The sequence below is a fragment of the Meleagris gallopavo genome, chromosome 12 (assembly GCF_000146605.3).
Source record: "Meleagris gallopavo isolate NT-WF06-2002-E0010 breed Aviagen turkey brand Nicholas breeding stock chromosome 12, Turkey_5.1, whole genome shotgun sequence".
Taxonomy (NCBI): domain Eukaryota; kingdom Metazoa; phylum Chordata; class Aves; order Galliformes; family Phasianidae; genus Meleagris; species Meleagris gallopavo.
Genome location: NC_015022.2, coordinates 13,984,269 through 13,993,789, shown reverse-complemented (window position 1 = coordinate 13,993,789; position 9,521 = coordinate 13,984,269). Strand labels below are relative to the sequence as shown.

The 9,521-nt window shown below is 46.1% G+C and overlaps 1 long non-coding RNA gene across 1 annotated transcript; it reads right to left on the bottom strand.

Annotated features, from left to right (window-relative positions):
* Positions 1–2,465: 2,465 nt before the first annotated feature.
* On the bottom strand, positions 2,466–9,148 carry LOC104912858. Its single transcript, XR_002118989.2, has 4 exons — positions 9,065–9,148; positions 7,425–7,526; positions 6,962–7,085; positions 2,466–4,413 (listed from the first exon to the last, which is right to left on the bottom strand). It is a non-coding gene; the product is annotated as an uncharacterized LOC104912858 (long non-coding RNA).
* Between the last annotated feature and the right edge of the window lie 373 nt (positions 9,149–9,521).

Sequence of the window (9,521 nt, the reverse complement as noted above, 5' to 3'; positions counted from 1 at the left end):
GAAAAGGCTTTTGTTGAACACACACACACACAACGCACCAAGCAATGAGTGTAAGAAGTCAGTGCCTTAAACAACACAAAAGTGCGTTAATCAGCTCATAGAGAGAGGGAGATCTCAGCTCTTGGGTCAAAAGGCATGTAAGGGAAAGATTTCCAGACAGTACAAGAGGTGAGACATTGAAACAGGCTGCCCAGGGCGGTGGTGGAGTCACCATCCATGGAGGCATTCAAGGGACGTGGGGATGTGGCACTGAGGGACGTGGTTAGTGGGCACGGTGGGGATGGGCTGGGGTTGGACTGGGTGATCTTAGTGGTCTTCTCCAATCTTAATGAGTCTATGATTCTACAAAAAAGAACAGGGAACCTGATGGAAAACTACGAGTAAATTTTACATAAATATCTGTATATAGATAGATATACCTCTATATATCATCTACAGTGTATTACATACAAATAATAATCAAATGTATCATACAAAAGAGTGCTGCTGCAATGACAGAGATACGAGGGGGAAAAAAAGGAAAAAAAAAGAAAAAAAAAAGAGACAAACGACATCCTACGTTAAGATGCTTTATTAGAGTGCAACTACTCAAACTTCCCCTGGAAGGAACAAATCCCTTGAGGTACAGGGACCAGATTTTCTGTCAGTTATGCCAAAGTACTTTCTTCAAAATGAATGCAAGTGCTGGGGAGCTCATGCAGTTAAACGAAAGCAGAACGGCTGTCCCTACAGCATGCCTCCTCCCAGCAGCAGCCCCCTCAGCTGCAGATGTTTGGGGAGGAGAGGAGGCCGAGGCTGTGCCTCCACGTCTATTAATATCGCATCTGTACTCCCAGATTTCATGGCAGGACGAATTTGATCTGGATCGAGCACAAAGACATTTTTGTTGAATTAACACGAGCACGTGATGCGATGTGCTCCAGTTGTAAGCTGGTTGCCCACATTGTGTCAGCCTGAGGATGACGGACAGGACTGGACTCGGCATAGGGACTGCCAGGATAAAGTTATGTCTCCAAAATAACCGAATGCATTGGAACCAGCCTGTGAGTTTGTGCCCGCACTGCAGGGACCATCTGTGGCCGGGCACCTTATATCCAGCTGCAACACCTCGTGGAACGGAGGCCACAAAAGTACTAAATCCATTTGTGCACAACAGAGTCACCATTCTCAAAACTTCTCAGTCAGCACTGAGAAGCAAACAAGCTGAGTTAGAGCTTCTTTCTTGCTGAATCAGGGCTGGCACAGATGCAGGTATAGACCTCCTTGTGCCATGGCACACCCATAAGCCTACAGCGAGGGGCAGCAGCTTCAAGCAACAGAATTAACTAAATCTCATTTGTATATTCCATCGGAAGGATTTGGGGTCTTAAATTATATATTTAGTGAAAACACAAATAATTCATGAGTGTTTTCAAATACATGAATAATTCAAGTTGGAACTGAAATAGCTAAATCATCGGGGCCATCATCTTCGCAGAAGCATATAGGATAGGTTATTTCAAGTACATTTCACTGCAGGCTGGCACGTGCACCTATTCACTAATAAGCAGCTGCATCTGTGCCTTCCAGCCTCCACAAAACCCAGCGAGTTGCAATATCCCATAGCCAGGACGGCAGCCCTACGGCTGAGACGCATTTGAGCCCTAATTGAGCTATGGGGTAAAGAGTAGGGACAGAACCAGTTTGAAATCCCATTTTATGGCTCCCCAAACCACATCAGAACCGTGTGGTACGTGTGTGGCATTTAAGAACAAATTATCTGAACGCCATACAAATGTTCGCTAATAGCTGACTCCAAACTCTAGCAACCAGCATTCCTGCATGCATATTTGTGGCTGACATTGTGTAGACTCTCAGGCATGTGTATTTGTTAATTTGAAGTCTGTGTACTTTGCGGGCAGTGAGGGTGTAACACTGAAACCATAACTTCATTGTGAAAAAGGTTGCACTTATATTATATATATTATAACAGCCTGGAATGAGTTGGGCAGTCAGATATAATAGGAGGAATTCTCAGAACAAGAAAAGCTTATATTTTTAAGTAACTTTTAATGACAGTTTCCATTATCTTGACATCAAGGGTTTTTTTTCCTCTCTCTTTTTTCTTTTTAATTATTTCTCTCATTTTGTTGTCAAAGTTAACTTTTAATTTCTTCTTGTATTTCCCCTCCCAGGAAAACGGAGTTAAGAAAGATAAAATTTCAGAAGGACAACACATGCATGAAGTCATATTAAGAGGAAATCAAGGAGTTGCATTATGGCATTGGCTTAAATAGCAATACCTGATGGCATTTTACATCCCAGCTGTGTCTCTGGTTTGGAAAAACTTTGGGTTCAGAATCATCAATAGAAAAATGCCACATGGCAAATGGCTGACACTGAGCATGTTGGAGCCACGTCATCCCCCACCCTCAGATCTGGCAAAATATAATGGCTCATTCATTCTCTCTCTTTTTTTTTTTTTTTCTTCTCTCCAGTTTTGCAGGAATTCTCCCATTGTAACAAGCCTTTGACCTAACCTCCATTTCTTCTAGTACTGCCTGACATCTTCCCATCATATGTTAACAGTGTGTGTCTTCAGTGAAAGGCAAACCGACTCTGATGCTCTGGGCCTAAAGAAAAGCAATGTGGAGGAAGAAAGAGAGAGAAACCTCGACCTCGCTGGTCCTTCCCAGCAATCTGTTGCTCCAGCAACTGAAAAATCAAACAATGATGTCAAGAAGATGCAGCCAGCCACGCTAAACCCAATGTCCAGTTGCTGAAGCAACTCGTTGTTAAAGTAAGCGATGCAACTGTTTGTTCCTTGGCAGTTTGAAAGAAAAAAAAAAACAAAAACAAATAATAAAGGGAATAAATCAGGGCAGAGAAAATGTACCTGACTGGGGGTTCCTGGTTTGGGGGCGATTTGGGGTCTGTGCTGCAGCACCAAGCCAAAGAGCTGGGGCAGGACGCGGCTGCTGCCTTGTAGCTGAGCAAAGCAGCCTCCTGGGAGCAAATTGCTCTGCTCTTCCTTTCACCAGAGGAAATGCCAGAGAAGCGAGTACTGCTGCCAGATGCCACATGGACACCAAATGTTCCCCGGCAGCGAGGGGAGGGCTGCCCAGCTCGCTTTCATCCCTTCTGCCCTCTGCCCCCCCAGCTGTCGCTGCCCAGCAGCCCCATCTGTCCCGTGCTGGGCAGCTTCCAGGCTTCAAACGAGGAGGACAGGTGCTGAGGCCACCCTTGAGCAAAGCCCTAATGCAGCCCCCGCTCCTCTCCGGGTCTCTCCTCTCTTTGGGGCCTTCACTTTGCAGAGAGCTGAAACCCAAGGCAAAAAGGCACCATTGTGGGATTTCATTCTGCAATATACCCACCACGCTCTGCTTTTGCTCCAACAAGGTGGGAGGTGACGGACAGCCTCCATCCCTGCTCCCTGCTTGGAGTGACCTCAGCCACATTGCTGCCCCAAGGTGACACTTAGCCCACGTGCCTATACGGAGCCATGTGATTAACTCTTCCACTGATTCACTCTTATCCATTTATCTAATAGAAGCCATTTCATACTCCATTAGGCCCTTGCCCTCACTGAGTAATCCCCAGTTGTATCATGCCTTGGAATTAGTCTGTAAGGTCCTCAGGGTAGGGATCATGCCTTGGAAGGTGCCTCACAGACTTTAGGCCATCACTAAATTAATAAGAACGTAATAAAAGTATTAGAGAGCACTACCGAGGGAGGTATTGTTATGCCCCAGAGGCAGCATATCTGGTTAACAACCCTGAAAAGAAATGCCAACAACATTAGCCTCTGCCCCTAACATCCCTCTGCCTAATGTAAAATTAAATAGCTACAAATTACCTATCTATTTTTCTATCTGCCTAGGCAATTAGCCCATGCTCATTACTGGACGTATGGGGATACCTCCAAGTGCTCGTCGAGACAGAGGCACAGCGCACAACATGGCACAAATGGGTTCTCCTAGGTCTTGGGCTCCATTGTAAAACACAGCATCAAACCCTCACTACATTGGACCATCAGCAGATGTCAGGTAGAACATGCCTCCTTCACAAGGAAGGGGGGGGGGATCTTGCAAAATCTGGCAAGGAAAGCATCCAAGCAGCAAGCAAAGAGCCAACGATGGCAAACAGGCTGTGAAAGCACTAGCAGTGTGCATGGAGGATGAGAACAAGCAGCCAAAGCTGTGTTTATCATATGGGAAAGGCAAGCTCTAAACGATAGGCAAATATGGCTCACTGCATTTATTTGCAATTAAAGCACATGCATACATCTCCATGAAGATGAGGTGCACCCTACTGATTAGCAAGCCTGTTGTCAGCGGTGCCTTGTCAAGAAGAAATCCACAGAATTGCAGCGAGGGAGCACTGGAGCATCAAGACAAATATTCCATGAGAAAATTCAGCAGGAGGCTGCCCAGCCTGCAGCAGAGAACAGGACCCCCTAGATGCTCCAGCAGGGATGCAGGATGCTCAGGCATGGCAGCCCCACACCATCGCTCCATTAAACAAAGAATGCTGTCTCGAAAGCACTTTAATCCAGTTAAGTTCAAGCCCTCCGTTTTACAGTTTGACGGTAATGCTATATTTTTATTCAGTGCAGGATCAGAGGTCTGATGAAACCTCATGTTGCCAACATAAAAGTGGAAGGAGCTTTAGTTAATCCCAATGAAAACCAAGTCCACTTCTTTCTCCCCACACCCCTCCTGAAAAGAAATAAAATGAAACCCCCACATTTGACTCTCTTGGAAAGGAAAATTCCCTGCTGTCCTCAGATGGTTAAAACATGCAGCTTTAGCAGGCTGCAGAAGGAATAGCAATTACATACCCTTCACCTCTTGCCAGTCTTGTTGTTTTTTTTTTTATGGTGGTCTTTTGTGCGTGTTTGGGTTTTTTTTTGTTTTTTTTTTGGGAGAGGGGAGGAGGGGGAGGGATTGTTCTAAATCTTTCAACTGTTCTGATCTCCAGTGGTGGTTTTGGGGTGGGAAAAGGTGGGCTGGGGGGCAAGAGGGAAAGAGAAGGGAGCTCACAGCCCGCATATGCGTCATTAAAAAGAGAGAAGGAAAGTGCAGGTCTGCAGCAGTTAGCCTGTCATTAGCCTGGTCAATATTAAAGGAGCAGGTGTTGTTCTCAGTTAATTTGTCTGGGAGGAGACCAGAGCAAATCCCAGCAGCCCTGCAGAGAATAAAAGCTTTGCGTGCTGACACAAAAGCCCTCCCTGCCACAGCATCACTCTTGCTGTGACTTCTCTTCCCTCCTCCTAATTGCAGGGCTAACATCCACTGACAGGTGCCTCAGATGGCTCCCATCACTATCCCCAGCCCTAATCATTAACATTTCCATAGCACCCATCACTGCAAAGTCCACAGTGCTCTTGATTATTCCAACAGAGCCCTATCTGCTGAGGAACTGCAAAATATTCCTCCCAATGGAGCTGGGCCATTTCTACCCTGATCTAGTGGTTGGCAACCCTGCCCATGGCAGGCAGGTTGAAGCTAGATGATCTTTACGGATCCCCTCCAACCTCAGCCATTCTATGATATATATTGCTGTAATGTCTGGCGCAAGGAACAGTGCCAAAGAGATTCCAAATATTCCTCTCTTGAGGAAACCCAGGAGCCACATCAAAGCCAGCAGCTTGTCTGATGTATGCTTTTGAGTGATGGTAGCTGAGGGAGGGGGCCTGCCATGCCATGAATATGTGCATTATTGGCATTGCCTCGAGCTATGCCACAAGCTGTGTGTCAATTAAGACTTGAGTCTGGAGAGCAGCAAGCCAAGGCAAGTAAAGATGGGAAGCAAGGTCATTTATAAAGTTTTTTAGAATGGGTAGATGGTCCTCAAATGAGTGAAAGAGAAACAGATTAAATCTTTCATTGACAATGAGAGGAGGTCCAGATGAGATGAAACAATCATAGAATGGCTTGGGATGGAATGAATCTCAGAGATCACCCAGTTCCAAGACCCCTACCACAGAGGAGGCTTGCCAACCACTCAAATGGAGGCCAGATGAGGTTGCTCAGGGCCCCATTCAACCAAACAAGCACAGTCCTAGCATCTCTCACTCCCAAAACCAGACCAAGAAACTAGCATTTCCCCAGCAGTCAGGGATTTTGCACAAGTTATCATTTCCAACTGAACATTTATACAGAACACAGAGCAAATGCCTCCAGCAGTTCTACTGCTCATAGGACTTGGCTCTGGGAAGAAGCCAACATGGCAGTAGAAGGGGAGCCAGCACATCCCATAGCTGATTTTCCCAGCAGCAAAAAAGTGCTACGGCTTCTCTATTGCTCACACCATAGCAAGGTGGATTCATGGGAGAGTGTGAGCAGACTCTTGACCTCACTATCAACAACAGCTGAAGTCTCTAACACGATACACCCACCTACAAGAATTATTCAGACTAAAATCTTTGCTAGGAATGGCAGCTGCTAGGAAGAAGAGAATTACAGCCACCAGCAAACAGCGATAGGGAATCCTGTTCCAAAAAAAGTGCCCAGAGATTGTGTTGCATAGCAAAGTCAAAACAAAAGGCAACGCTTTAAGATGCAGTGAGAGGAAAAGAACACTGCAGAGGAGAGGGAGGAGCTGTGGGGATGGATGAGAGCAGCTGGAGAGGAATTCCAAGGGGATGCATAGACAGGCAGTCACAAAGTCTGTTAATTATTTAAAAAATAAACTAACAGAGGAGGGCGTCCCGCAGAGGAGGGGGAGGCAGAACCTCGGAGGAACCATCAATTATATGCAAACCGGCATAGAGACACAGCACATAATGGTTCTGCGGGCACCCTCGGGGCTCAGGTGATGTCACCAGAAGCTGGCCTGGCCTACATGGATACCTTTGTGTCCTTTCCTTACCCCTTCTTTGTTATGCTTACATCTCCTATTCAAATCCACAAGAGGAAACCAACTGCTTATATTTGCTGTTTTGTGCTTATGGCTAGTATTGCTAGTTGCATTAAGTTACCTGGCACCTCTGGAGCATGCTGTGATCTGGGCAGTTTGGGAACCTCTCTGCTTCTTTTTGGAGCAGTGACCACATGGAATGGTTGGGCATCAGGTGGAAGCCAACTGCATCCAGGGTATTGCTTCTAAACCAAGGCAAGCAAACAATTACGTTTAAGTGGCGTTTTCTTCCCAAATTTAATATTTTCTTCTAACTTGAGGGTTTAATTGATATCTCAGTATCTTCAGCTCAGCACTAGTACAGAAAACCTGCACCTTAAGAGGGAAAGACCCACATAAATGTCAGAAGTGGTTTCTTGCATCCCACATCCACTTTTACTGCTTTTTATTATGATCATAGAATCATTACACGTGCCAACACAAAAACACAAGCCAAGAGCCATTTTGGTGTACAAATGGGTGAGGCTGGAATTAAAACAGTCATCCTGAAGGCATAAAGACCCAAAGTCCAGCACAAAACCTACATCCATCCAGGCTTTCTTCTCAATGATGGCTGTCCCAATTCCTCCCACTTCTCCACTCTTGATTTGCATGCAAACTCATCTTCTCTTCAAGCTGAGCTCCTCCTTAAAACAGAAACATGGCGCTTGCAAGCAAGAGGGATCATGTGTGTTTGATAGAAACCACCCATATAACTGAAACCACAGTTTTTATGATAAATCGGCAAATGAGCAAACATGCAAAACTGTATCTGCCATAACGATTTATTTAAAATAAACAAATCCAGCTGTGGTAAAATAACGAGTTCTCTGCAAACACACACACACACACAAATTCTTGCTATTTCATTACAAACATATTAAATCTAGTCCCTCAACCCCAGCTCTTGATGATAATTAAATACACACAAATGAGCTGCAGTGAATTTGTTCATGATAATTTGCATAACAGAAAATAATTATTCTGGCAATTAGGTATGGTGCAACACGCTTTGTCTTTACGTGCACCGCAAATTTCTTCTGATGCTTTTGCGTCACCCTGTAAGAGTTTAATTAATTGAGGCCCCTCTTTGTATTAATAACATGATGCAGCGAGTTCATGGTGGCTTGGCCTCCCATCGCTGGAGCTCGCTTCATTTACATGTTTGGGATAACTTTCAGTGCTGTTTCTAGGGCTGGTGCTGCAAACCTCTCATTGTCTTTAACGAGACAGTTCCTTGTTGGAAGTAGAAAGTTTTCCATTTGTTTTCTGTTGCACGTTTGTCCTGTTGCATGTGGGGATGATGCATCTCTGACCAAAAAAGATCCTCAGACCTGCATCCATTTAGATGAGATTCCTCATCCCAGGCACAGCTCTATAGTCCCCAGCCATCAGCAGGAGCAAAGGGAAAGATCAAACCAAAAAGCAGCATCAAAGGGAGAGAAGCTACTGAGCAGATTCGCAGGGCTGAGTCTTGTACAGCCAGAAAGCCCAGCCTTTTCTTCTCTAAATGCATTTCACTTTGAGCATTGGTTGTAAAAGCCCGAGAGAGAGAAAGCCTTCTCTCCCTCTGGAGGCTGCTTCTTTAGCTACAGCTGGCCCTGCTGGCAGCCCTCCCCACATTCAGCCTCAACCTGTGCCAAAAAACAGGAGGGCCCTGGGGTGCTGCCAGCACCCCAATCTCCGTGGGGTAGCACTGCTCCGGTGCTTAAAGATGGAAGGCATCTGAGAGAAACAATGATTATTCAAACTGAGAGCTTTGGTACGTATTTTGAGAACTGACTGCTTGCAAATCCACATGTTATGATAAAGACAGCGGTGAGACGAAGCCTTTCTAACAGGGCAGCAGCTCTTCAGGGGGCACAGGGAAACAAAGAAAAAAGAAACAGCAAAAAAATACATTTGAGAGGTGAGATCATCACCAAAGGGAGAGCATCCCTGCTCTGACTTCCCATCCCATTTTGTCACAGTCCCAGGGCCACTGCTGCAGTCCCACTGCCCATCCACTCCCCTCTGCCACAGGCTTCTCCTCCAACCTTGGGCAAGCTGTTTGGCATTTTTCTGCCCACCACTGCCTTCTTCAAAGCATCAAACCAGAAAAATCGGTTGGAGACTAAGCATTCAGTAGTCCACATCAGCCACCAGCTGCCTCAAAAAGGCTTGTACGCTGTGGCTAGCTGCTTACCCATAGGTGACATTAAAGCTCTGGCAACACCCAGAGTCAGACCCACTACCTTCAGGGAGCCATGGGTGTCACCCTCCCTTCCATGGGTCACAAACAGCATTGCAGCCTGACCCCACCCACACAGCTGTATAGAATCCCCAAACCACAGGAGGGGTGGAACGTGACCACCCAATGCTCCCCTGCACCCAGACCCACTGCTGGGGCATGAAAAGGAAGGGGGAAACGCAACAAAAGATGAGAATAAAAAGACTTCCAGCTCAGAGCACAGCAAGGAAGAACGGACCCCTTTTTCTCAGGGTTGGTCTTTTCTTTCTCTCCCTTTTTGGCCTGGCTTAGAGCTGCCTGCAGCTCCCTTTGCTGGTTGCCTAGCACGGCCAGCATTCATGGCAAGCTGGGGTACACCATGGATAGCAGGCAGTTACTTCCTACCCAAATGTCCTTTATTTCGGTCAGTGTC